The sequence below is a fragment of the Schistocerca gregaria genome, chromosome 10 (assembly GCF_023897955.1).
Source record: "Schistocerca gregaria isolate iqSchGreg1 chromosome 10, iqSchGreg1.2, whole genome shotgun sequence".
NCBI lineage: Eukaryota > Metazoa > Arthropoda > Insecta > Orthoptera > Acrididae > Schistocerca > Schistocerca gregaria.
In genome coordinates, this window is record NC_064929.1 from 159,584,220 (window position 1) to 159,611,242 (window position 27,023).

Consider the following 27,023-nt stretch of genomic DNA (forward strand, 5'->3'; position numbering starts at 1 on the left):
ATACGGGACTGACCGTGTGGTAACTCGACGTCAGGTAACATACTCTAGAGCGCGCCACTTACTGGGCATTAGTAGCGTGATAAACGCTCAGCAGTGAGAAATAAGCAACTATTCCAGTAGAACATCAGTATGGTGCATATACAAATGTTTCAAACAAAGTAAACCGTCGGTAGTATAAAAGAAAGAATGTATAAAAGATGTAAAGTGAATAAAAATTTATAAAAATGGCTACGACAGTATGCGACATGAAATGAATAACATGGTTAGTTACAAAACATGCCGAGAATAAAGAACGTACAGTAGAAGGAGTTTATCATAATAAACAAAAGGGGGAAACCGTGGTTGGCTTAAAACCTGCAAACAGAATTTCGAATTCAGTGCCGTCTGGCATGATAAAAGTAAGCAAGTACAGAGTCCATTAAGAAAAGGGAGAAACAACGTTTCCGAGATGTAAGTGAACGGAAACATGAACCAAAGCATCGTGTAGTAACGGGAAGTGGCTTAAAGGCGTTATAGGAGCTTTTGCTTCTTAACTATATTCGTTCGTTTACAATGAGGTCATCGTTAATGACCATATGTTTAAAGATCTCAACCTCGCGGGATTAGCCGAGCGGTCTTATGCTCTGCAGTCATGGACTGTGCGGCTGGTCCCGGCGGAGGTTCGAGTCCTCCCTCGGGCATGGGTGTGTGTGTTTGTCCTTAGGATAATTCAGGTTCAGTAGCGTGTAAGCTTAGGGACTGATGACCTTAGCAGTTAAGTCCCATAAGATTTCACATACATTTGAACATTCTAAAGATCTCAAGTTCTTCCAAAACGTTCATTTCCCACCCTTTCTTCTCCTTGTGCAGAATCATCATTCGTCTGCTCCCTTTGGATTGTGTACCGATATTAATAAATGCTCCGCGAAAGTAGAATTATAAACATCTGCAACTTTCTTCCCTAGCAAATGCTTGTTATATCCCATGTTAAAGCTCCACCGTTCGCCGATATAAAATATCGGTCACATACCGCAAATAGTTTTGTAAAGGCTTATTTGGAGTTTTTAAATTAGGGTTAATCTTTTTTGTGTGAAAACTGCTATTTGTGGAGAAAACAATCGTGCGTCCACATTTCTTAAGTAACAGACGCTGTGTCCTATATGATAAATTGCCTAAATAAAGTACTGAAATACTTCTTCCTTTATCATTATCCCCAATCGAATTTGTGAATTGTGAAAAGTGAAATAATTAAAACGACTGTACTCTTCTCTCTATGTTGGTATTAAATAAATGCACATGTTCTGTATAAGATCTGCTGTAACTTTTATGAAACGATTAAAAAGCCAGATACCATACGATGCAGTCAAAAATTCATTATAAACTGCATCGTTCGTATTTTTCTCGATAGTTGGCAGAATCACAGGTGTGAATTTTTGTACTGCCAACTCCAGAAAATTGACGAGATATTAGTTAAATACGTGTGCGGTCTTTCCAGTAGTGATTTTTTACTTTGCCAATTCATCACGGCTTCCATTGTTATGCGGGGACCTTCGCTGCCGTGTGAGCACGGCACAAACGGGTATCTACATCTAAATCGTACTCCACAAGCCACCTAATGGTGTATGGCGGAGGGTACTTTCGGTATATCATCATAATTTAGCTCATGTCTGTTGTATATGATATCAGAATGAAATAACTTCTGTACGTTGGTTACACTATGTTCAACGTGTAAACTTGTGGAAGTCGTATATAATAAAAATCACAAAAAAATGCATATAGACGTTTCTTGTGCGTTAACATCGCAGTGGACGTCTTCAGATAAGAATTGAATCACTGAAGATGAAGCTGTGATTAGAAATGTAAATTAGCGAAGTAAAAAAAAAAGTCGCTATTGGAAAGACAGCAGGTGGCAACAAACTAGTGCACACCAGTCATTTAGCCAACTAGAGTGAAAGAAAGGTACTTATGATGCAGTTTTAATGAAGGACCATCGTTACTGCACACAACATGTTGTTTAAAACACTACAGTGCTGTAGTACATGTACTCGTACTGTAAATAAGGAAATATTATTGCAGTTGCTGTTATGCTAACTTACCTTCTCCATAGACAAGTAGCATTTCTACCTTATCTTCGTTGGTGTACATTTTATTCACACAAGACTTTAAGTGAAGACGGTTCATTCAATGACCGGTCTGCATTCTCCTCATGTTTCCATCCGTTTACTGTCAGCTACAGTAAGTGGACTTGGTATGCCACCCCGGGTGATTGTACTGTGTGTTAGTACACGACAGTCAAAGGCTATTTTGCGTTACTGTTTTAATAACGTTATGTTAACGTGAATGGAGCACTCTGATGCGCTTTGGTGCTGGTCTTGAGGAGAGGAAGTTTGTTACAGTATGAAAAAAAAAAGGCATGCAGTTCATACATTGTAAACGAACAAAGCTACAAGAAAAGGAAATCATACCGTTTAATACCTACCTGACAGCTACAGAACATTTGGTTGACAAATCATTGCAAGGCGTTGCGGCCGAGCGGTTCTAGGCGCTTCTGTCCGGAACCGTGCTGCTACTACGGTCGCAGGTTCGAATCCTGCCTCGGGCTTGAATGTGTGCGATGTCCTTGAGTTAGCTAGGTTTAAATAGTTCTAAGTCTAGGGGACTGATGACTTCAGATGTTAAGTGCCATAGTGTATAGAGCCCCCCACACGTGATCGTTCAGGGATATGAGCATTGCTTATGCCCAAACAGAAAATATGATTCATGGATAACTCAATCTGTTACAAGGAGATGGCAGAGATTCCACAGTGCGCAATATCTGGGAAGTTGCTCGGTCGAAATACAATCTGACCACTCAACCTGTAGTGGAAACTCTGAACTCTATACTGCAGAAATTCAAAGTGTGATAAGGGCGCACCGTATACTCGTAGGCCCAAATAGCTCAAGTTACGTATCTCACTAGCAATCACCTACTATCACCTAATAGCCTGAGAGTATAAATCCTGTTGGCGACAATTATTAACAGCAAATATGCCGTCTTAACAGCCGGATGATCTTGGAGTATCAAAATTACCGTAACTGCTGACAATCACTTATAGAAAATAAATTCTAAGAGAACACGCACTTGTAATGTGACGCTTAAGCAAAGTCAAGCATAGTGGTGCACCTACATCTACACTCCTGGAAATTGAAATAAGAACACCGTGAATTCATTGTCCCAGGAAGGGGAAACTTTATTGACACATTCTTGGGGTCAGATACATCACATGATCACACTGACAGAACCACAGGCACATAGACACAGGCAACAGAGCATACACAATGTCGGCACTAGTACAGTGTATATCCACCTTTCGCAGCAATGCAGGCTGCTGTTCTCCCATGGAGACGATCGTAGAGCTGCTGGATGTAGTCCTGTGGAACGGCTTGCCATGCCATTTCCACCTGGCGCCTCAGTTGGTCCAGCGTTCGTGCTGGACGTGCAGAACGCGTGAGACGACGCTTCATCCAGTCCCAAACATGCTCAATGGGGGACAGATTCGGAGATCTTGCTGGCCAGGGTAGTTGACTTACACCTTCTAGAGCACGTTGGGTGGCACGGGATACATGCGGACGTGCATTGTCCTGTTATAACAGCAAGTTCCCTTGCCGGTCTAGGAATGGTAGAACGATGGGTTCGATGACGGTTTGGGTGTACCGTGCACTATTCAGTGTCCCCTCGACGATCACCAGAGGTGTACGGCCAGTGTAGGAGATCGCTCCCCACACCATGATGCCGGGTGTTGGCCCTGTGTGCCTCGGTCGTATGCAGTCCTGATTGTGGCGCTCACCTGCACGGCGCCAAACACGCATACGACCATCATTGGCACCAAGGCAGAAGCGACTCTCATCGCTGAAGACGACACGTCTCCATTCGTCCCTCCATTCACGCCTGTCGCGACACCACTGGAGGCGGGCTGCACGATGTTGGGGCGTGAGCGGAAGACGGCCTAACGGTGTGCGGGACCGTAGCCCAGCTTCATGGAGACGGTTGTGAATGGTCCTCGCCGATACCCCAGGAGCAACAGTGTCCCTAATTTGCTGGGAAGTGGCGGTGCGCTCCCCTAGGGCACTGCGTAGGATCCTACGGTCTTGGCGTGCATCCGTGCGTCGCTGCGGTCCGGTCCCAGGTCGACGGGCACGTGCACCTTCCGCCGACCACTGGCGACAACATCGATGTACTGTGGAGACCTCACGCCCCACGTGTTGAGCAATTCGGCGGTACGCCTACCCGGCCTCCCGCATGCCCACTATACGCCCTCGCTCAAAGTCCGTCAACTGCACATACGGTTCACGTCCACGCTGTCGTGGCATGCTACCAGTGTTAAAGACTGCGATGGAGCTCCGTATGCCACGGCAAACTGGCTGACACTGACGGCGGCGGTGCACAAATGCTGCGCAGCTAGCGCCATTCGACGGCCAACACCGCGGTTCCTGGTGTGTCCGCTGTGCCGTGTGTGTGATCATTGCTTGTACAGCCCTCTCGCAGTGTCCGGAGCAAGTATGGTGGGTCTGACACACCGGTGTCAATGTGTTCTTTTTTCCATTTCCAGGAGTGTATATAGACACTCCGGAAGGTACTTTACGGAGCCTGGCGCTGTACAAGCGCTAGACACTTCCAGAATGAGATTTTTCACTCTGCAGCGGAGTGTACGCTGATATGAAACTTCCTGGCAGATTAAAACTGTGTGCCGGACCGACACTCGAACTCGGGACCCAAGTTCGTGAGCATACTCAGTGATAAAACAAAGCAGTAGGCTTTTACCAGAAATATTGACCCTTAGACACTGTGTCTAATAGTGTATTTTAAATACGACATTATGCCATCTTAGGCACTGTATAACATTAAAACACTTGATAATGGCACCTTAAAGCCGAAATCATGATCGTTTAAATGCAACACTGCAGATAAAAGAAGTCTAAAGGCGGTACTGACTTTAAAAAAAATGACAGTCAACCCACATTATTTAAAAACGACTATCTATGTGCGTCTGCGTGAGCCATAATTTCTCGTATCTTATCTTCGTGGTGCTTACGTGAAATGTATGTTGCCAGCGATGGAATCGTCCTGTGGTCAGTTTTAAATGGCGGTGCTCTAAATTATCTCAACAGCGTTCCTCGAAGAGAACGTCGTCTTTCCTTCAGGAATTCCCATTTGAGTTCCCGGGATATCTCCCTAATACTTACGTGTTGTTCGAAGCTCTTGGTAACAAATCAAGCAACCCGTCTCTGAATTGCTTCAGTGTCTTCCTTTTATCCGACCTACTGCGGATCCCAGACGTTCGAACAGTACTCAAGAACTGGTCGCATTAGCATCCAATGTCTAATCTTCTTTTATAGATGAACCACACCTTGCTAAAATTCCCCAAATTAATTGAACTCGACCAATCGCCTTCCCTACCACTGTTTCTACATGCTCGTCCAATTTCATATCGCTTCACAATGTTGCGCCCTGGAATTTAAACGACGTGGCAGTGTCAAGCAGGACATTGCTGATGCTGTATCCAATCAGTATACATTTCTATTCCTCCTCCATCTGCACTAACTTACATTTCTCTACATTTACGGCTGGGTGCCAACCACAAATTTTGTCTAAGTCACCTTGTATCCTCCTAGAATAACTCAAATACGACCCCTTCGCGTACGCCACAACATCATCAGCAATCAACCACAGGTTTGTGCCCACCCTGTCTGTGAGATCATTATCTGCATAGGAAACAATAGCTGCCCATCGCACTGCCCTGGGGATCTCCTGACGATACCCTTGTCTCTGACGAACACTTGTCGAGGACACGCTGAGTTCTCTCACGTACGTAGTATCCGAAGCATCCACATTTCTGGGAACCTAATCGGTATACTCGTACCTTTGTGAACGACCTGCAGTGTAAGATAATGAATTTGAATAGAAATGATAATTATATCGAAACCCGTAACTGTCGACAGGTGTTGTTGACATACACTAACGGGGACAATCGAAAATGTGTGCCCCGACCGGGACTCGAACCCGGGATCTCCTGCTTACATGGCAGACGCTCTATCGACCTGAGCCACCGAGGACGTAGAGGATATTGCGACTGCAGGGACTTATCCCTTGCACGCCTCCCGCAAGACCCACATTCCCAACTGTCCACAACCTACATTCGTAGTACTCCTACCAGATATTTGCCCATTGAATAGTGTAATTAAATCGATATCCCGTGTAACTGACAAGGAAGTTAAGTTTACAACTCAGAACTGAATCCTGTGAGTATACATTACATTCAGGTGACAAAAGTCATGGAATACCTCCATATATCGAGTCGGGCCTCCTTTTGCCCCATGTCGTGGTAGGATGGACTCAACGATTCTCTTGAAGTCTGCCGCAGAAATGCTGAACCATGCTGCTTCTATACCCTTTCATAATTGCCAAACTGTTGGCAGTGCAAGATTTTATGCACGAGCTGACCTCTCGATAATGACCATTAATGTTCGATGGGATTAACGTCGGACCATTTGAATAGCCAAATCATTCGCTACAACGGAATGAGATTTTCACTCTGTAGCGGACTGTGCGCTGATATGAAACTTCCTGGCAGACTAAAACTGTGTGCCGTACCGAGACTCTAACTCGGGACCTTTGCCTTTCGCGGGCAAGTGCTCTACTGTCTGAACTACCCAAGCACGACTCACGCCCCGTCCTCACAGCTTCAAATCCGCCAGTACCTCATCTTCCAGGAGTGCTAGTTCTGCAAGTTTCGCAGAAGACCTCATATGGAGTGTGGAAGTTAGGAGACAAGGTACTGGCGTATTTGAAGCTGTGAGGACGGTTCGCGAAGCGTGCTTGGATAGCTCAGTCGGTAGAGTACTTGCCCGCGGAAGGCAAAGGTCCTGAGTTTGAGTCTCAGTCGGGCACACAGTTGTTGTCTGCCAGGAAATTTCATTCACTACTATTTTTTCAAACCAATTACGAACGACTGTGGCCCTGTGACACACCGCCCTGTCACCCAAAAAAATTAAGGCAATGGATTGCAGCAAACAGTTTCCAAGTAACACACTCCGTCTTCAGGCCACAGGTGGCCTACGAGACCGTCCGACCGCAGTGTCATCCCCAGTGGAGGATGCGAATAGGAGGGGCGTGAGGTCAGCACACCGCTCTCATGGTCGTTATGATGGTTTTCTTTGACAGGAGCCGCTACTATTCGGTCGAGTAGCTCCTCAGTTGGCATCACGAGGCAGAGTTCACCCCGAAAAATGGCAACAGCACATGGCGGCCCGGATGGTCACCCATCAAAGTGCCGACGACGCCAGACAGCGCTTAACTTCGGTGATCTGACGGGAACCGGTGTATCCACTGCGGCAAGGCCGTTGCCTAAATAGTTTCAGATTAGCCAAACGTAACTATTTGCAGTCAATGAACGGTTCAGTTGGACCCGAAGACCCAATAGATTCCATGTAAACAGAGAACACAGCATTATGGAGGCACCACCAGATTGCACAGTGCCTTGCTGACAACTTGGATCCAAGGCTTTGTATAGTATGTACACACTCGATCCCTACCATCTGCTCTTACCGACTGTAGTCGGAGTTCATCTGACCAGGCCACGGTTTTCCAGCCATCTAGGGTCCAACCGATAAGAGCACAGGAGAGGCGCTGCAGATGAGGTCGTGCTGTTAGGGAAGGCACTTAGGTTGTTCCCCTGCTGCCATACCCCATTAACGACAGGTTTCGCCGCACTGTGCCAGCGATTGATTTCTGACGTTACTTCACGCAGTGTTGCTTGTCTGCCAGGACTTACAACTCTAGGCAAACGTCACTGCTCTCGGTCGATAACTGAAGGCTGTCGGCGAGAGGTAACGCCTGATATTTCATATTCTCGGCTTGCTGTTGAAACTGTGGATCTCAGAATATTGAATTCCCTGACCATTTCCGAAATGGAGTATCCCATTAATCTAACTCGAACTAGCATTCCGCGTTCAGCCGCTCTTGACTCCCATCATCGGGCCATTACCACGTTGGCAACCTTTTCAAATGAACCACCTGATCAGAAATGACAGCTCCGCCGATTTATACCTCGTGTGCGCGATATTACCGCTATTTGGATAAGTGCATATTGCTGTCCCATGTAACTGAGTGTATTGCATTTTCATTCCAGCTTCACGATATCAAGGTTTCGTCCGAGGTTGAAGGAAACACTTTTGGGGAAATACGGGGTGATCAAAAAGTCAGTATAAATTTCAGAACTGAAAAGATCACGGAATAATGTAGATTGAGAGGTACAAATTCACACGCATCCTTGGAATGACATGGGGTTTTATAAGAACCAAAAATAATACAAAAGTTCAAAAACTGTCCGACAGATGGCGATCCATCTGATAAGAATAGCAATAATTAGCATAACAAAGTAAGACAAAGCAAAGGTGGTGTTCTTTACAGGAAATACTCAATATGTCCACCATTATTCCTGAACAATAGCTGTAGTCGAGGATTAATGTTGTGAACAACACTGTAAAGCATGTACGGAGTTATGGTGAGGCATTGGCGTCGGATGTTGTCTTTCAGCATCATCAGAGATGTCGGTCGATCACGATACACTTGCGACTTCAGGTAACTCCCAAAGCCAATAATCGCACGGACTGAGGTCTGTGGACCTGGGAGGCCAAGCATGACGAAAGTGACGGCTGAGCACACGATCATCACCAAACGACGCGCGCAAGAGATCATTCACGCGTCTAGCAATACTTCTTTTTGTTTTGTTCTAATGAAACTCCATGTCATTCCAAGCATGTGTGTAAATTTTTGCCTCTCTACCTACATTATTCCGTGGCTAATTAAGTTTTCAAATTTATACTGACATTTTGATCACCCGGTACAATAAAGTACCAACGAAATTGGTACACCTGCCCGTGAACACACGTGCGGAACTGCCCAAGTGAAATGAAATGTGTGGCCAGGGCCTCCCGTCGGGTTGACTGGTCACCAGGTGCAAGTCTTTTGAGCTGACGCCACTTCAGCGATTTGAGAGTCGATATCGATAAAGTGACAACACAACACCCAGTCCATGAACGGAGAAAATATACGATCCAGCTTGGAATCGAACCCGGGCCCCTTGGCATGACAGTCCGTCACACTGACCACTGAGCTATCGGGGCACACACTGCCCAAGTGCAGCAACATGACGTGGCATGGACTCGACTAATGTCTGAAGTAGTGCTGGAGGGAATTAACACCATCAATCCTGCAGGCCTGTCCATAAATCCATAAGAGCACGAACAGCACACTGCAACGCATCTCAGCTATGCTCGTGAGTTTGGTGGCCAACGGAAGTCTTTAAACTCAGAAGAGTGTTACTGGAGCCAATCTATAGCATTTCTGGACGTGTAGGGTGTCGCATTGTCCTGCTGGAATTGGCCAGGTCAATCGGGATACACAATGGACGGCAATGGACATGAGTGGACGGAGGTGATCAGACAGATGCTTACGTACGTGTCATCAGATTCGTATCTAGATGTCTATTGGTGTCAGGGGTCCCATATTGCTCCAACTGCACACGCCGCACACCGTTACGGATCCTCCACCAGCTTGAACAGTCCCCTGCTGACATGCGGGGTCCATGGATTCATGAAGTTGTCTCCATAGTCGTGCACGGGGTGTCGTATTGTTGTGCTGGAATTGCCCACGTCCGTCGGGATACACACTGGACAGCAATGGACATGAGTGGATGCAGGTAATCAGCCAAAAAAAAAAAATGGGTCAAATGGCTCTGACCACTATGCGACTTAACTTCTGAGGTCATCTGTCGCCTAGAACTTAGAACAAATTAAACCTAACTAACCTAAGGACATCACACACATCCATGCCCTAGACAGGATCGAACCTGCGAGGTAATCAGACAGATGCTTACATACGTGTCATCGGTCAGAGTCGTATCTAGATGTCTAGTGGTATCAGGGATTCCATATCGCTCCAACTGCACAGGCCAACACCATTACAGATCCTCCACCAGGTTGAACAGGCCCCTGCTGACATGCGGGGTCCATGGATTCATGAAGTTGTCTCCATACTCGTACACGGGGTGTCGCATTGTCGTGCTGGAATTGCCCACGTCCGTCGGGATACACACTGGACAGCAATGGACATGAGTGGATGCAGGTAATCAGACAAAAAAAAATGGTTCAAATGGCTCTGACCATTATGCGACTTAACTTCTGAGGTCATCTGTCGCCTAGAACTTAGAACTAATTAAACCTAACTAACCTAAGGACATCATACACATCCATGCCCTAGACAGGATCGAACCTGCGAGGTAATCAGACAGATGCTTACATACGTGTCACCTGTCAGAGTCGTATCTAGATGTCTAGTGGTATCAGGGATTCCATATCGCTCCAACTGCACAGGCCAACACCATTACAGATCCTCCAACCAGGTTGAACAGGCCCCTGCTGCCATGCAGGTTCCATGGTTTCACGATGTTGTCTCCATACTCGTACGTGTCTATCCGCTCGATACAATCTGAAACGAGACGCGTCCGCCCAGGTAACATGTTATCAGTCATCAACAGTACAATACTGGTGTTGACAGGCCCAGGCGAGGCATAAAGCTTTGTGTCGTGCAATCATCAACGGTACATGAGTGGGCATTCGGCTCCCAAAGCCCATATCGATGATGCACGCTGACACTTGTTGATGGCCCAGCATTGAAACCTACAGCAATTTTCGGAAGGATTACACATCTATCACGCTGCACGATTTCCTTCAGTCGTTGTTGGTCCCGTTCTTGGGAGGATCTTTTCCGGACACAGCGATGTAGGAGATTTGATGTTTGTCGTGTTCGTACTGTAAGACCTTCGGTACACATAGCATCAGATTATTTGACTTGTCGCTCTAACGAAGTAGGCGAGTGTCAGTAATGTGTCTCGTGGTCTTATCGTGGCGTGTGTATCTGCTGTCGTTAGGTCAGACGATAGAAATGCCACTTGCACGCTTAGAGTAGCAGATTGACGGTGACCAGCTTTAAACAGAACTTGATTAATTTTCACACACATTTATTAAAATAATAACAGTCATAAACCTTACTTAACTTGATTCTGGATGCTATTTACAATTGACAATCTGAAGTTCCTTTGGGCTTGGTACGTTAATCTTATTCTCACATATATCTGATACTTGACAAAGTGTCTATTCATTTATCTTCATGGCTATGTACATGAATATGATAATCGTATTAGGCGCAAACTGAAACTTGACTATAGACTGGTACAGACTAATGCAGACTAGCGCAGACTGACTAATCGGAGGTCTGTACACTCGTTATAATACCTCGCGCGTTCAGGTATCACTGCGCGAGTGTGATCCTCGAGGAGAAAAGGATCTACGTTAGCAGGAATCTCATTGGCTGCGTGACATATTAATACGCGGATCGGCGGAAGCCGAATTTGGTCCGTCTCTAAGGCAGCGCCATCCCGTAGTGCGGAGACGGACGAGCGCTGCGCCTGCGCTGTTGTGCTTAGTGGGGCGCGCTCTATTGGGAAAGTTGTGTACGCGCTGACTACGCGGAACTATGTACACAACAATGTTCTACCGGATTCCTGATATTCACATGGCGCTCGTGAAATGGCCGTGCTGCAAAATCCCCACTTCTTCGCTATCTCGGTGATGTTGTGTCCCGTCGCTCGTGCGCCGACTATAACGACACGTTGAAACTCAATCTTGATAACCTGCCGCTGTAGCTGCAGGAACGGATCTAATAATTGCGCCAGACACTTGTTGTCTTCTATAGGCGTTGCCGACGACGGCGCCGTCTTCTGCCTCTTTTTATATCTCTGTATTTGAATACGTACGCCTATACCAGCTTCCTTGGAGATTCAGCAGACCGGGTTGACCGAGCGATTCTAGTCGCTACAGTCTGGAACCGCGCGACAGCTACGGACGCAGGTTCGAATCCTTCCTCGGGCATGGGTGTGTGTGATGTCCTTAGATTGGTTAGGTTTAAGTAGTTCTAAGTTCTAGGGGCCTCATGACCTCAGAAGTTAAGTCCCACAGCGCTCAGAGCCATTTGAACCAACGTTGGAGAGTCAGTGTATAATCATCTTGCCTGACTCCTTTCTCAGTTCTGAACTTTTCACTCTCTTCACCTAACTGCCTCACGCTCTCAGTAAGAGGGTATGCGTGTTCTCCACGGACTCGCGCCGGACCTGAGCATGTGGTGCGATGTGCGTGCGCTGCTCCCAAACACCGGGCCACGAGGGAAGGGAGACTTGACAAATGGCCGCCCTTGTACAGCTGAGGAGCGCGCCTGATGGCCGCCATCAAACTTAGCTCGTCCTCACTCGCCCCGGCGCGGTCGCCACTCTTCTTCATCAGCCCCCGGCGCCTCCAGCCGGGACACGTAGCCGGGCCCGAGGTCAGAACGCGTGACCTCCGAACTCCAGAGGGCCGCTTCGAATCTTCGGTCAACCCGTCTGACTGATAGCTCGCCGAGGAGGCTCTTCATTAACACCGCGTAAATCACACACTGGACCGCAGGCTGCGTCTCGTCCTTTAATCGGCGCGGACCGGAACACCTGCTAAGGTCGGCCACGCATTTAGGACGCTTCGTTGCTTTTCTGTATCATGATGTGTTCACCAATTCGTAAGCGGAAGAAACGATTGTGAACTTTCGCAGTCACACATAGCAATGAGTAATAGACACCATGACGTTGATGTTGTGCTTTTGACTCCGTGACTGGTTGGGTGCGGCTGTCCACAATCTGTCCTACACAAGTATCTTCTAAATCTACTTCCAAATACACTGAGATGAGATGAGTTAAATCCAGCCCAGTTGTCAAATATCGGATGTATAGGAAATACGCTTTCTCGGATCGCTAGGCAACATTCAAACAAATAGTATTAAAGAGTTTTATTGAAAATGAAAAAACACAATCTACATCTACGAGGGCTATCCACAAAGTACATTACGTTTTGGAATTAAAAATAAATAAAGTATTGGAAATTTTTTAATTATATACAGATGAAAGCCACACTTAAATACTACTTTTCTACATAGTTGCCATTTAAATTAAGGCACTTATCGTAGCGATGGACGAGCTTGGAAATTACTTCGTCGTAAAATTCGGCCGCCTGCGCCTTCAACCACGTGGTTAATCAGTAACCCGGTAGAAATACGATTTTTGTGGATTTCCTGGAAAGAGGCACTACAATAAACTCTCAAAGGTATTGCCAAACTCTGCACAACCTCAGAAGAGCAATACAAAACAAGCGCAGGGGAAAGTTGGACTCAAAGGTCTTGCTGATTCACGACAACGCCCGGGCCCACACGGCAAATGCCACTCGTGAAGTTCTCCGATCTTTTAAGTGGGAGTTTTTTCCTCATACGCCGTACAGTCCTGACCTGGCACCCAGCGACTCCCACTTATTCCCAGCAATGAAGAAGTGGATGGCTCTGCAGCGTTTTGATGACGGCGCACAGCTTCAAGAAGAGGTAACCACGCGGTTGAAGGCGCAGGCGGCCGAATTTTACGACGAAGGAATTTCCAAGCTCGTCCATAGCTACGATAAGTGCCTTCATTTAAATGGCAACTATGTAGAAAAGTAGTATCTAAGTGTGGCTTTCATCTGTATATAATTTAAAAAATTTCCAATACTTTATTTATTTTTAATTCCAAAACGTAATGTACTTTGTGGATAGCCCTCGTAGATGATTACTCTGCAATTCACATTTAACTGTGTGTTACGCAGATGTGTCACAGGCAAAGGGCGACAGTCAAAATAACAAATATGACTGAGATTTTGAGCCGGCCGGGGTGGCCGAGCGGTTCAAGGCGCTACAGTCCGGAACCACGCGGCTGCTACGGTCTCAGGTTCGAATCCTGCCTGGGGCATGGATGTTTGTGATGTCCTTAGGTTAGTTACGTTTAAGTAGTTTTAAGTTTGGGGGACTGATGACCTCAGCTGTTAAGTCCCATAGTGCTTAGAGCCATTTGAACCTTTCTTTCTTTTTTACTTTGCAAACGGAGTGTGCGCTGATATGAAACTTCCTGCCAGATCAAAACTGTGTGACAGACCGAGACTCGATCGCGGGACCTCTGCATTTCACGGGCAAGTGCTCTACCATGTGAGCTACCCAAACACAACTCACGCCCCGTCCTCACAGCTTCAGTTCTGCCAGTACCTCGTCTCCTACCTTCCAAGCTTCACAGAAGCTGTTCTGCGAAGCTTCATATCAGCGAACACTCCGCTGCAGAGTGAAAATCTCATTCTGGGAACATCCCCCGGGCCGCGGCTAAGCCATGTCTCTGCAATATCCTTTCTCCCAGGAGTGTTAGTTCTGTAAGGTTCGCAGGAGAGCTTCTCCCTCTTTGGAGGGACATATTAGTCTATAAAATATTTATCCCAGTTCCGTAAGATGCCCACAGGTATTCCATATTCAGTCTGTTTGCCTTGTATGTTGCTGCTAAATACAGGAGCCCAATGCCATTGTGCATGGCGCCTTATAGTTTACAGTACCTCACCTTGACAGTACTTCTCTCTCTGGCTCTCTATGTGAGTGTAAATAAAATAATTTATTCAATAACGTCTGAAAATATAAAGAAACTGAAACACCCAAAAGCTGTAGCACGTTGTTACAATCATCAATGATTCCTGAAAGACGGGGATGAGAAACATAGAAGTAGATATCCTCGCCGTAGCAATGCAGCTTAAATCACTTAATAAAGGCAAGGCTTCTGGTCCAGATTATATACCACTCAGGTTCCTTTCAGAGTATGGAGATGCAATAGCTTCATATTTAGCAATTATATACAACCACTCGCTCACAGAAAGATCCGTACCTAAAGATTGGAAAGTTGCTCAAGTCACACCAATACCCAAAAAGGGAAATGGGAGCAATCCGCTGAATTACAGGCCAATATCACTAACGTCAATTTGCAGTAGGGTTTTGGAATATATACTGCATTCGAACAGTATGAAGTACCTCGAAGAAAAATATTTACTGACACATAGCACGGATTCAGAAAATATTGTTCCTGCGGAACGCAACCAGCTCTTTATACTCATGAAGTAATGAGTGCTATCGACAGGGGATGTCAAACTGACTCCATATTTTGAGATTTCCAGAAGGCTTTCGACACCGTTCCTTACAAGCGTCTTCTAACCAAACTGCGTGCCTACGGAATGTCACCTCAGTTGTGCGATTGGATTCGTAATTTCCTGTCAGAAATGTCACAGTTCGTAGTAATAGACGGAAAGTCATCGAGTGAAACGGAGGTAATATCTGGCGTCCCCGAGGGAAGTGTTATGGACCCTCTATTGTTTCTGATCTGTATTAACGACATAGGAGACAATCTCAGTAGCCCTCTTAGATTATTTGCAGATGATTCCGTCATTTACCGTTTTGTAAAGTCATTAGATGACCAAAATGAATTGAAAAATGATTTAGATATCTGTGTGGTGCGAAAAGTGGCAATTCACCCTGAATAAAGAAAGTTGTGAAATTATTTACATGAGTACTAAAAGGAAACCGCTAAATTTCGATTGCGCGGTAAGTCACACAAATCTGAAGGCTGTTAATTCAACTAAATACTTAGGGATTACAATTACAAATAACCTAAGTTGGAACGAGCAGAAAATTTTGAAGGTGCAACAGATCTACTACAGAGACTGCTTACACTCCATTTGTCCGCCCTATTCTGGAGTACTGCTGTGCGGTGTGGGATCCGTGTCAGCTGGGACTGACAGATGATATTGCAAAAGTTCTAAGAAGGGCAGCTCGTTTTGTATTATCGCGAAATAGGGGAGATAGTACCAGAGACATGATACGTGAATTGGAGTGGCAATCATTAAAACAAAGATATTTTTCGTGCGACGGGATCATCTCATGAAAATTCAATCACCAGTTTTGTCCTCCGACTGCGAAAGCATTTTGTTGGCACCCACCAACATAGGGACAAATCCATCACGATACAATAAGAGAAATCAGGGCTCGCACAGAAAAATTTAAGTGCTCCTTTTTCCCGCGGGCCGTTCGAGAGTGGAACGGTAGAGAGACAGCTTGAAGGTGGTTCATTGAATCCTCTGGCAGGCACTTAATTGTGGATAGCGGAGCCATCACGCAGATGTAGATGTAGAAGATGGGTAATAATATTGTGTGACAATGTTCTAACGTTAGGAAACTATTTTCTCCATTTAGTTGTACCATCTCTTCCCAGATAGAAAGTACCACTGGTCTCATAGTTTTCATCTGCTTCCTGCTCTGAAGATGTGTCGTGATCACACAATAACATCATCCTCTTCATCTCCATTGCTGGAGCAATTGGCCTCTCATCAAGTACGCCACCAATCAATGCTCGCACTTTGTCCCCTTTTGACCCATAACAATCCATGTATAACAGTATTTGATATTAATTATAGATCAGATATCATATATTATGCAAAATATGCACGAAAGTACGGTGAAATAGCTACGTTGAATCTTTATTCTTATGGGACGAGGGTGGTGTATTTGGATGTCACAAACTCCAGCATGCTTGTTCCAGCAGCATCTCACGTAGTGCTGCTTTCATCTAAAGTTACAAAAACACACTAGTCTGACTCTACTGTCTTCTCGTAGCAGCTACTGGGAACCACAAGGCTGTGTGACATCACATCTAGCAATTACCTATAGAAACTGCCGGATTAAGAAGTGTTAACGTAACAACTGCAACCTGATTTGTCAACGAAAAAATCCCAAATTCCTCTGTGGAGCCGACGTTGGACTGTTTGTGTCTGGCTACTTACATTAAACAAACAGAAATTAGGTTAAATGAAAGCAGGTGTCAGAAGAACAATGAGAGATTCTTTTAACGAGTTTGAAAGCAATATTTTATCTGCAGATTCTAAAAATATCCCCAAAAAGTTTTGGTCGTACGTAAAATCTATGAACGCTACAAATAATTCAATACCTTCTTTTGCTGACAGTACGGGTAATGTGACTGGTGATGATAAACAGGAGGCCGAAATTCTAAACCTAGCTTTCAAGAGCTCGTTTACGGTAGAGGACTGCGGCACCATTCCCCCTTTCAGTTATCGAACAAACGAAAGGATGGCTGACATAGTGTTTACTGTATCTGCGATTGTAAAACATTTAGGATCCTTAGACGCCAGGAAGGCATCTGCCCCAGACGGTATCCCCGTAAGATTATATGTTGACTGTGCTATAAATATAGCACCGTTCTTATCCATCATCTATCAGAGATCATTGGAACAGCGGAAAGGTCCAGGTCATAGCAATCTATAAAATGGGTAGAAAATCAGATGCACATAATTACCGGCCAATTTCACTGACATCAATTTGTTGTTGAATCATGGAACATATTTTGTGTTCAGACACAGTGAGTTTTCTAGACTCTGAGAAGCTCATCTGCAGAAACCAGCACGGTTTTAGGAAACAGCGGTCATGCGAGACACAGCTGGCTTTCTTTGTGCATGCTATACAACAGGCTCTAGATACCGGCTCCCAGGTTGATGCCATATTTTTCGACTTCCAAAAGGCGTTCGACTCAGTTCCGTACTGACGTTTGCTCCAAAACGTGCGTGCTTACTGATTCTCCGATGACATATGCGGTTGGATTGAAATTTTTCTAACACACAGGGAGCAGTATGTCGTCCTGAACTGGGTGACGTCAACAAAAACAAGAGTAACTTCAGGTGTGCCCCAGGGTAGCGTAATAGGTCCTCTGCTTTTTATGATTTACATGGTTGATGGTATTGACAGCGGCATTAGACTCTTAGCCGATGATGCTGTAGTCTACAGGAAAGTAGTATCACACAAAAGTTGTAAACGACTCATTGAGGATTTGCAGAAAGTAAATGAGTGGTGTAATGACTGGCAGTTATCTCTCAATATTAGTAAGTGTAACCTACTGCGCATAACAAGACGAAAATCACCATTGAAGTACAAGTACAAAATAAATGCCCAGTCTCTGGAAGCGGTAATGTCCGTCAAGTATCTGGGTGTGACTGTTCGAAATGATCTCAGATCGAATGATCAGATGACAAATGTAACGAGTAAGGCGAACTGTAGGTTGCGGCTTATTGGTAGAATCCAGAAGCGATACAGTCCTTCAACAGCTTCAATAACTTACAATACGTTAGTTCGTCCAGGCTTGGAGTATTGTTCATCTGTATGGGACCCTTAACAGCTAGGTCTGATTCAAGAGATTGAGAAGGTCCAAAGAAGAGCGGCAAGATTCGTGACTGGTACATTTAGGCATCGCGTTACAAATCTCATAGAAAGTTTGAAGTGGGACACACTTGCAGATAGACGGCGCGCTAAACGAATGGGGCTGCTCACTAAATTCCGAAATCCGATCTCCATAGAGGTTGTGGAGCATATATTATTACCACCAAATTTGAAATCGCGCAATGATCACCATTCAAAGATAAGGGAAATTTGAGCTCCTACTGAGGCGTTCAGTCGTTTTTCTCTCGCGCGATCCGTGAGTAGAAGAGTGGAGAGGGGGGGGGGGGATATGACTCTTTCAGGAAACATTCCTCACACACAAAGAAAGAAAATATGTTATGTGGACATTTGTTCGGAAACGCTTACTTTCCATGTTAGAGCTCATTTTATTACTTCTCTTTAAATCACATTAATCATGGAATGGAAACACACAGCAACAGAACGTACCAGCGTGACTTCAAACACTTTGTTACAGGAAATGTTCAAAATGTCCTCCGTTATCGGGATACATGCATCCACCCTCCGTCGCATGGAATCCCTGATGCAGCCCTGGAGAATGGCATATTGTATCACAGCCGTCCACAATACGAGCACGAAGAGTCTCTACATTTGGTACCGGGGTTGCGGAGACAAGAGCTTTCAAATGCCCCCATAAATGAAAGTCAAGAGGGTTGAGGTCAGGAGTGCGTGGAGGCCATGGAATTGGTCTGCCTCTGCCAGTCCATCGGTCACTGAATCTGTTGTTGAGAAGCGTACGAACACTTCGACTGAAATGTGCAGTAGCTCCATCGTGCATGAACCGCATGTTATGTCGTACTTGTAAAGGCACTTGTTCTAGCAGCACAGGTAGAGCATTCCCTATGAAATCATGATAACGTGCTCCATTGGGCGTAGGTGGACGAAACTAAAATGAGCTGTAACATGGGAATTAAGCGTTACCGGACACATCCCCACATAACATCTTTTCTTTATTTGTGTGTGAGGAATGTTTCCTGAAAGTTTGGCCGTACCTTTTTGTTACACCCTGTATATGTAGATATAGATTAGTTGTAACGGCAGAGGAGGACACTACAGTGTCAAATCCTTTCTTGGATTTAGGACAGGTTACCACACCCCATATAGCGATAACATAAAATGACGAAGCACCGAGGATATAATGTGGAGACTGTGACATCTTATCTTCGGAACGGTGGTTGTCGGCGTTTTTCAGTCATTTGATCGTAAAAAATGAAATACGGGGGAATGTTTTTCTGGCAGTTGTATCCGTGGAACAGTTGGCACACCATATGTTTGGTTACATTAAGTTATTGGTTGCCGCAGATATTGGGAGAAAGAAACAATTATGGCGACATCTGGTAGAGCTCTGACGTGGGGAAATAGACAGGGGAGGAGAGTGGCAGATGTTGCCAAGACGATAGTCGAGTGTGACTCAAAGCACGGCAACCACTTTGCAACTGCGGATGCGTGACCTACCCCCGTCCAGTGTGTAGGTCCTAGCTGCGGTCACTAGAGGGTTCCAGCCAATAATACTTCACTTATTACAAAAAAGTAATTCTGTTTCGGTGTCCGGATGTTTATAGCTCTGCAACCCATCTCGATATTACGTGGCTGCAGCACCCCCAACGTATCACCTTGTACGTGCAAATAACCCATCAGGTATTATTACACACCGATCTATTCAGTGGTGCAGATATTCCAACAGCTAATATTCATGCCCTACATCACTTCGAATTAGGCTTCCTTCGAGATTCTCTTTACAGTCAACATAGGAACCTTCAGAGAATCTAGAATTAGGAAAACAATAATGATATTGACTTACATATTGTAAAATGTTGTCGCAACGTTTCGACGAATTTCCTACCGTCATCTTCAGGCGAATTGTCGGATTAACGTCTGGTTTTTTCCTTTATGTCTGCTGCGGCACAGACTGCTCTCTGGTTCAATCCGTTGTGGCCTCGGCGGAGGTGTCTGCGGACCGGACATTAAACCGACATTTCGCATGAAGATGACGAGTAAGAAACTTGTCGAAACGTTGCGTCAACGCGACACCATGACTCAGCTGATAACCAGAGAATATTTATACAGTGGAATTCGCCGAAAATGGCTGCATTCCCAAACAGCAGATATGTTTTGAACATTCCTGGCAGTATAAACCCACGTGTCGGACCGGGATCGAGATCCGAAATTTGTCGTTTCTGGGCGGTTCTCTTTCTGGCTGACCAGTCTTCTTATATACTCGTTTACGCCCGACCTCCTCCGACACAACCACCCCTTACGCTCGCCGAAACACGTTTTTCGGGTCGAGGCCTGGACTTGACTTTCCCCCAGAAATTTTCATTGAAAATTAATCAAAACTGACATCACACTGGAATTTTGGTAATCGTTGATCTCTAGCAACTTCTTTGCGTATTTTGGAGCTGCGGATCCTGTAGCGAAATAAAATTTTGTTTCTCAATTAAAATTTTCCTTAACCTTGTATCATTGTGAACAGTGATCTGTCGGTAAAAACTATAAAGTTGGGCACAAAAAAAAAGCTAGAAGCCTAATACCTTATTTTAAGCTGCAATCATTAAATTAAATAAAATTATTTAGAAAATATTACTACTGGTGATGTCAAATTCCAATCGTTGTCTTTTAGACGGTCTTGCGTCATCGTGAATCTTTTTATTTGATGTGTAACTGCCGTTGGAAAGGTATCTAGACAGGACAAAGCTGAGTTTTATCTGAAGCTGTTTTTCACTCGAGCACTTCCTTCAATGCCTTCCATTCTTATTATTCGTTTCTTTTACACATATTCGCCGTAGCTTACACTTATTTTTCTTATAATTTGAAAATCTAGTACCATTTTACACTGTCGAACGCTCTTCCTAGGCTGACAAATCTTATGAAGGTGCCTCGATATTTCTTTGCTCTTAGTTGGTTGACTGATTTTGGGGCATGGGCGAGATCATGCGTCCTTTCGGAAAGGATGGGGAATGAAGTCAGCCGTGCTCTTTCAAAGGAAACATCCCGGTATTTGCCTGAAGCAATTTAGGAAAACCACGGGAAACTAAATCAGGAGTGATCAACTGTCATATAAAAGCGTTTCATACTATTTTCGTAACACATAACTGATGCAAATCTATCTGCATCCGATACAGACTGTGATATATATAGTCAACAACAAAGAAGATAACCAGCAGAAGACATCACTGACTTCGATATCTAGATATACACTGCCCCCCTCCTTCCCCCCCCCCCCCCCCAAATGCCACACCAGCAGTAAAAAACTAAGTGTCCTAGATTAATCTAGTTTAAGACTGTTTATTTTTAAGTAACATTTCTCTATATGTATGTATGTATGTATGTATGTATGTACAAACGCTTCAAGATGAACAAAACATGTTCGAAACGTGTTGCATTATGTTAGATTAAGCATAAAATAAAAAGTTACCGGTATCAGAAACTTGAAATAAATAATAAATCAGGATGGCCGGACGCGGGTTTTAACTGTCGTCTTCCCGAATGCAAGTCCAGCGTGCTAACCATTTGCGTCCATTATCGAGCACAACGTCAGAACTACTCCATTGGTGCCTTTACCTTCCCTAAGGCGAAACTCATCGTCACCCAAGCATTCTTCAACTTTCTTTTTGTTTCTGTCGTATAGTACATCAGAATGAACTAACTTCCACATCTTCTTTGCGCTGTCCAATTTGTGGGAATCGTATACGACAGAAGTCATAAAAATTCCCAGATGTCCGTTTCTGGTGTGCTGAGATCGCAGTGAAGGTCCTCATATAACTGAATCCCTGACGATGAAGCTGTGATCCGAAGCGTACAATGGCGAAGGGCCGAAATACGTATCGCAAAAGTAAAACACCGTTGACTGTAGATAATTAGCTACTGACATTCACGGTAGCTTTATTCATAAAATACATGTTGTTGTTGCTGTTGCTGTTGTGGTCTCCAGTCCTGAGACTGGTTTGATGCAGCTTTTCATACTACTCTATCCTGTGCAAGTTTCTTCATCTCCTAGTTCGTACTGCAACCTACATCCTTCTGAATCTGCTTGGTGTATTCATCTCTTGGTCTCCCTCTAAGATTTTTACCCTCCACACTGCCCTCCAATACTAAATTGATGATCCCTTGATGCTTCAGACCATGTCCTAACAACCGATCCCTTCTTCTAGTCAAGTTGTGCCACTAACTTCTCTTCTTCACAATCCTATTCAATACCTCCTCATTAGTTAGGTGTTCTAGCCATGTAATCTTCACCATTCTTCTGTAGCACCACATTTCGAAAGCTTCTATTCTCTTCTTGTCCAAACTATTTATCGTCCATGTTTCACCTCCATACAAGGCTACTCTCTATGCAAATATTTTCAGAAACGACTGCCTGACAAATCTATACTCGATGTTAACAAATTTCTCTTCTTCAGAAAAGCTTTCCTTGCCGTTGCCAATCTACATTTTATATCCTCTCTACTTCGACCATCATCAGTTATTTTGCTCCCCAAATAGCAAAACTCCTTTACTACTTTAAGTGTCTCATTTCCTAATCTAATTTCCTCAGCATCACCCGACTTAATTCGACTACATTCCATTATCCTCGTTTTGCTTTTGCTGATGTTCATCTTATATCCTCCTTTCGAGATAGTATCCATTCCATTCCACCACTCTTCCAAGTCCTTTGCTGTCTCTGAGCGAATTACAATGTTATCGGCAAAGCTCATACACATTTAGAAATATTTAACGTTAAAAAAGAGGTAACTGAGGCGTTTGGAAGGAGTAAGCCTACATCATCAGAGTCTGTAAACGCGATAAATACAAAAACATAAATAAATCTGTTAAAATGTAATGGTTATTTCTATCTTAGTCGCTGTTATCGATTCATGTGTCGTGATATCTGATGATGAAGACTTGCTGCTTTAGTGCTTTTGCACTGTAATTCGTGGTTGAACCTGCATTTTAACTTCGATTGTTAAACCACGACCTCGTATCCATTGTGGAGAAAATAAAAAAAAATTTAGCCACAGCTCTACTTGTGGGGTAGTGTCGAAATAACGGTACACCTCCATGAGCACTAGGACGTTTTCGAATGCCGAACGTGCCCGTTAATAAGGGTTGGTTTCCGATTCACACACACACACACACACACTCTCTCTCGCACACACACACAGAAGCGCGCGCCAGATGCACAGGCTGCAGTCGGCAAAGCATAACAAAATATTATCCGAGGGCCGGCGCGTCACGTTGGGCTGACAGATCTTTAATGGCGTTTCGCATCCCCCTGCTGCCCCCTGTAGCAGCCAGGCCGCCCCAGCCGGCGCTGCTGCGGAAGCTCTCACACATGGCATTATCCAGGGGGTGGGGGGTGGCAAGTCTGCGAGCCCCTGCCGCCCGGGTTATTAATGTGCCTTCGCATGACGAATGACGAACTGTCTGCGGCAAAAGCAAGACTGATATGGCCGCCGGCGGGGCGGGGGTAGCCACCCCTGCGCCAGCTTTTCATCTCTGTCAACCCCCCGGGCGGTTCCATCACGCGGGGGTAGTCGCCCCACTGCAATGGCGACCGCGCCGCCGCCGCCGCCGATGCTGCCGCGCTGGAAATTCCGACCGACTTTTGTTCGCACCGGGCCACCAGCGGCTAGCAGCCAAACTGTAGGACGGTTACGTGTTTAGCGATGCAAACCCGACGAAAACACTAGCCCTGAGAAAAAAATACCTGCAACCATCCCACAATCCTGTTACGCTTCACTAGGTATGCAGTGCGATAGCACGCACACCTGCAACATCGCAACACACTCTGTACTCCCTGTACCCCACCATCATCCATCTTTTACCTTTCTCCCTAGCTCCCGAGCCCTGCCATTCAGCGGGCACGGGTTCGATTTCCGGCCGGCTCGGTGATTTTCTCTGCTTGGCGACTGGGTGGTTGTGTTGCCGCCATTCATCGTTTAATCATCGTCGAGACGCAAATCATCCTTAGTGGAGTCACCTGGAAAGACTTGAAACACGGAAGCCGAACTTCCCTTGGTTTGGACTCCCGGCCATCAATGCTATACGATGATTTCATTTCATTCATATACTATACGTTCTATTTGTTTCGAGTCGCTAAATGTCGCCGGCCGCTGTGGACGAGCGGTTCTAGACGCTTCAGTCCGGAACCGCGTTGCTGCTTCGGCGGCAGGTTCCAATACTGCCTCGGGCATGGATCTGTGTAATGTCGGTAGGTTAGTTAGGCTTATGCAGTTCTAAGTTCTAGGGGACTGATGACCTCAGATGTTAACTCCCATAGTGCACAGAGCTACTTGAACCATTTTACGAAAATATCACTCAGGAATGTGAGTCATTTTACTTTTCGGATAGTATTTGTTAAAGTGCTGTAGCTTCTCATGTTAATACATGGGGCATAGTGTTGACTTTATGGTACTGTACACATGTAACCAGGCAACCAGGCAAGACCTCAAATGGTCAGTACAATTAACAAAAAATGGTTCAAATGGCTCTAAGCACCATGGGACTTAACATCTGAGGTCATAAGTCCCTCTAGACTTAGAACTACTCAAACCTAACTAACCTAAGAACATCACACACATCCATGCCCAAGGCAGGATTCGAACTTGCGACCATGGCGGCAGCGCGGTTACGAACTGAAGAGACTAGAACTTCTCGGCCACAGCGGCCGGCTACAATTAACAGGATTGAAGCAATGCCTCCTGCTGATGTAGGCTATATTACGCAATGAAATACACGTATGTGTGTGTGTGTATTTCATCGTATGTAGATACATGTATTCATCACGTAATATAGTCTACAACAGCAGGAATATAGCGTCAGTCATGTTGATTTTATTGACACTTTTCAATCTTCCTTGGTTGCTGGATTACATATGTACCATACACATTGCATAGTTACCCAACCACGGCAGCCCCTAACCTAACGCCCAAATGGCATGTGCGTATGCATATGCGACAGCGCATTCATCGTACCGGCGTAGTAAAGATTATGAGCAAGGTCACGTATCCAAAGGTATTATAATCCAAAGACACACTAAGGGCTCTCAGCTTTCGGCAAGATCAATTGTGTATAATACAGTGTGGCCCTCGGTAATATGCTGAGGCACAATTAGTATCATCATTTCATATCACATAATATGTCAATTACATCTTACTTCATAAACTAAATAAAAGACAAAAATAATCTGTTTCAATATTTGTAAATTTTTATTCACGGTCGAAATCATGGACCAAACATATGACTGATGAAAAATCTGAGGGTGCAGCAACGTTTTTAGAAAGTAAAATTAAAGCAATTGTAGCAAAAAAAGGAGTCTTTTGACCTTAGTGCATTCATCAGAAGTAAGACACTCAATTTGGCCTATAACATAATGAAATTTTCACTCTGCAGAGGAATGTGCGCTGATGTGAAACTTCCTGGCAGATTAAAACGGTGTGCCGGACCGAGACTCGAACTCATCGCGAACTTACCCGGGAAAGGCAAAGATCCCGAGTTCAAGTCTCGGTGCGACACACTGTTTTAATCTGCTAGGAAGTTTCTGGCCGATAACATAATTACAAAATTATAGGAAAAAAATTATAAGAGTAAGAACTGACTAAGAGTGCAAAATAGAAACATTACTTACAAGGCACGCATAAAACTAAGTATGTCATGTAAGTACGTCACATACAAAACGAAATGTAACATGTAATTACTGTTTACTTTTTATACTCCTGCAACTACCATCTATATGCCGGCGACATCCAACTGTACATAAGTGCAAGCCCCAAAAACATTGCTGACGCAGTAGCGAGTATGAACGCAGATCTTTGCTCTGTTTCTCGATGGGCACAGAACCTAGGTCTGAAACTAAACCCCAAGAAATCCCAGGTCATACTTATATCTCATCCAAAGTTAATCAGCCGGTACTTTCGCGAAACAGTCCCTCAAATAGTCCTCAATGGTACCCAACTACCATACCAAAAAACAGTAAAAGACCTTGGAATAATCTTGGATGAACACCTGAACTGGGAAGAACAAACAGTCACAGCGTGCCGGAAATCGCTCTCCTCCCTACATGCAATTCAAAAATTTAGAAAAATATTTCCAACCCATGTTAAACAAAAATTAGTCCAAACACTAGTCTTGCCTAATCTTTACTACTGCGATGTAGTTCAACACGGCACAAATAGTGAAAATTCTAGATGCCTCGAGCTAGTGATGAATGCTTCCGTTAGATACGTGTGCAATATTCGGTTGTATGATCATATCGGTCCTTCATACTCCCAGCTACGTTGGATACGCCCACATAAGGCACGCGATCTCCACGCGGTGTGCTTACTTCATCGATTTCTTAGCCACTGGTGCCCCCAATACGTATCTTCTCACATTAAACACCTATCATCATTCCACAACCTCAATACCAGATCGGATACGTCTAGCATCTTGGCTGTACCTTTTCATAACACAAAATCTTTCTCCGCGTCATTCTCCATCTCAGCCGCACGACTATGGAACACGCTCCCCTGTGATCTGCGTCTTATCCAGAACTACTCAACATTCAAGAGGGAACTCAAAACTTAGAAATTAGGGACGGTATAGCCACCATTGTTGTGCCCCTCTCATCTCTTTCTTTCTCCTCTCCACCACAGCTTCGAATTTTACCATTCTATTTATCTTCCTCTAAGCTATCTACCTCTTATATATCTCTTTTACCCCATTCTATCGTCTTATGTCTCTGTTCGATGAGAATAACTCACAAGCTGCAAGAACATAACGAGAAAATTCCCAACTAACAATGGACTGACATTCACAAAAGAAAAGTATGTTTACT

The 27,023-nt window shown here is 44.8% G+C and overlaps 1 protein-coding gene, 1 non-coding gene and 1 pseudogene across 2 annotated transcripts in view; 1 reads left to right on the forward strand and 2 right to left on the reverse strand.

The window, feature by feature from the left end:
* LOC126293664 (uncharacterized) overlaps nt 1-27,023 on the forward strand; it is a 293,175-nt gene that overhangs the window by 4,476 nt on the left and 261,676 nt on the right. The gene's annotated exons all lie outside the window — the stretch shown is intronic.
* Trnat-ugu (transfer RNA threonine (anticodon UGU)) lies at nt 5,999-6,072 on the reverse strand. The gene has a single exon. It is a non-coding gene; the product is annotated as a tRNA-Thr (tRNA).
* On the reverse strand, nt 7,247-7,364 carry LOC126293781 (5S ribosomal RNA; annotated as a pseudogene).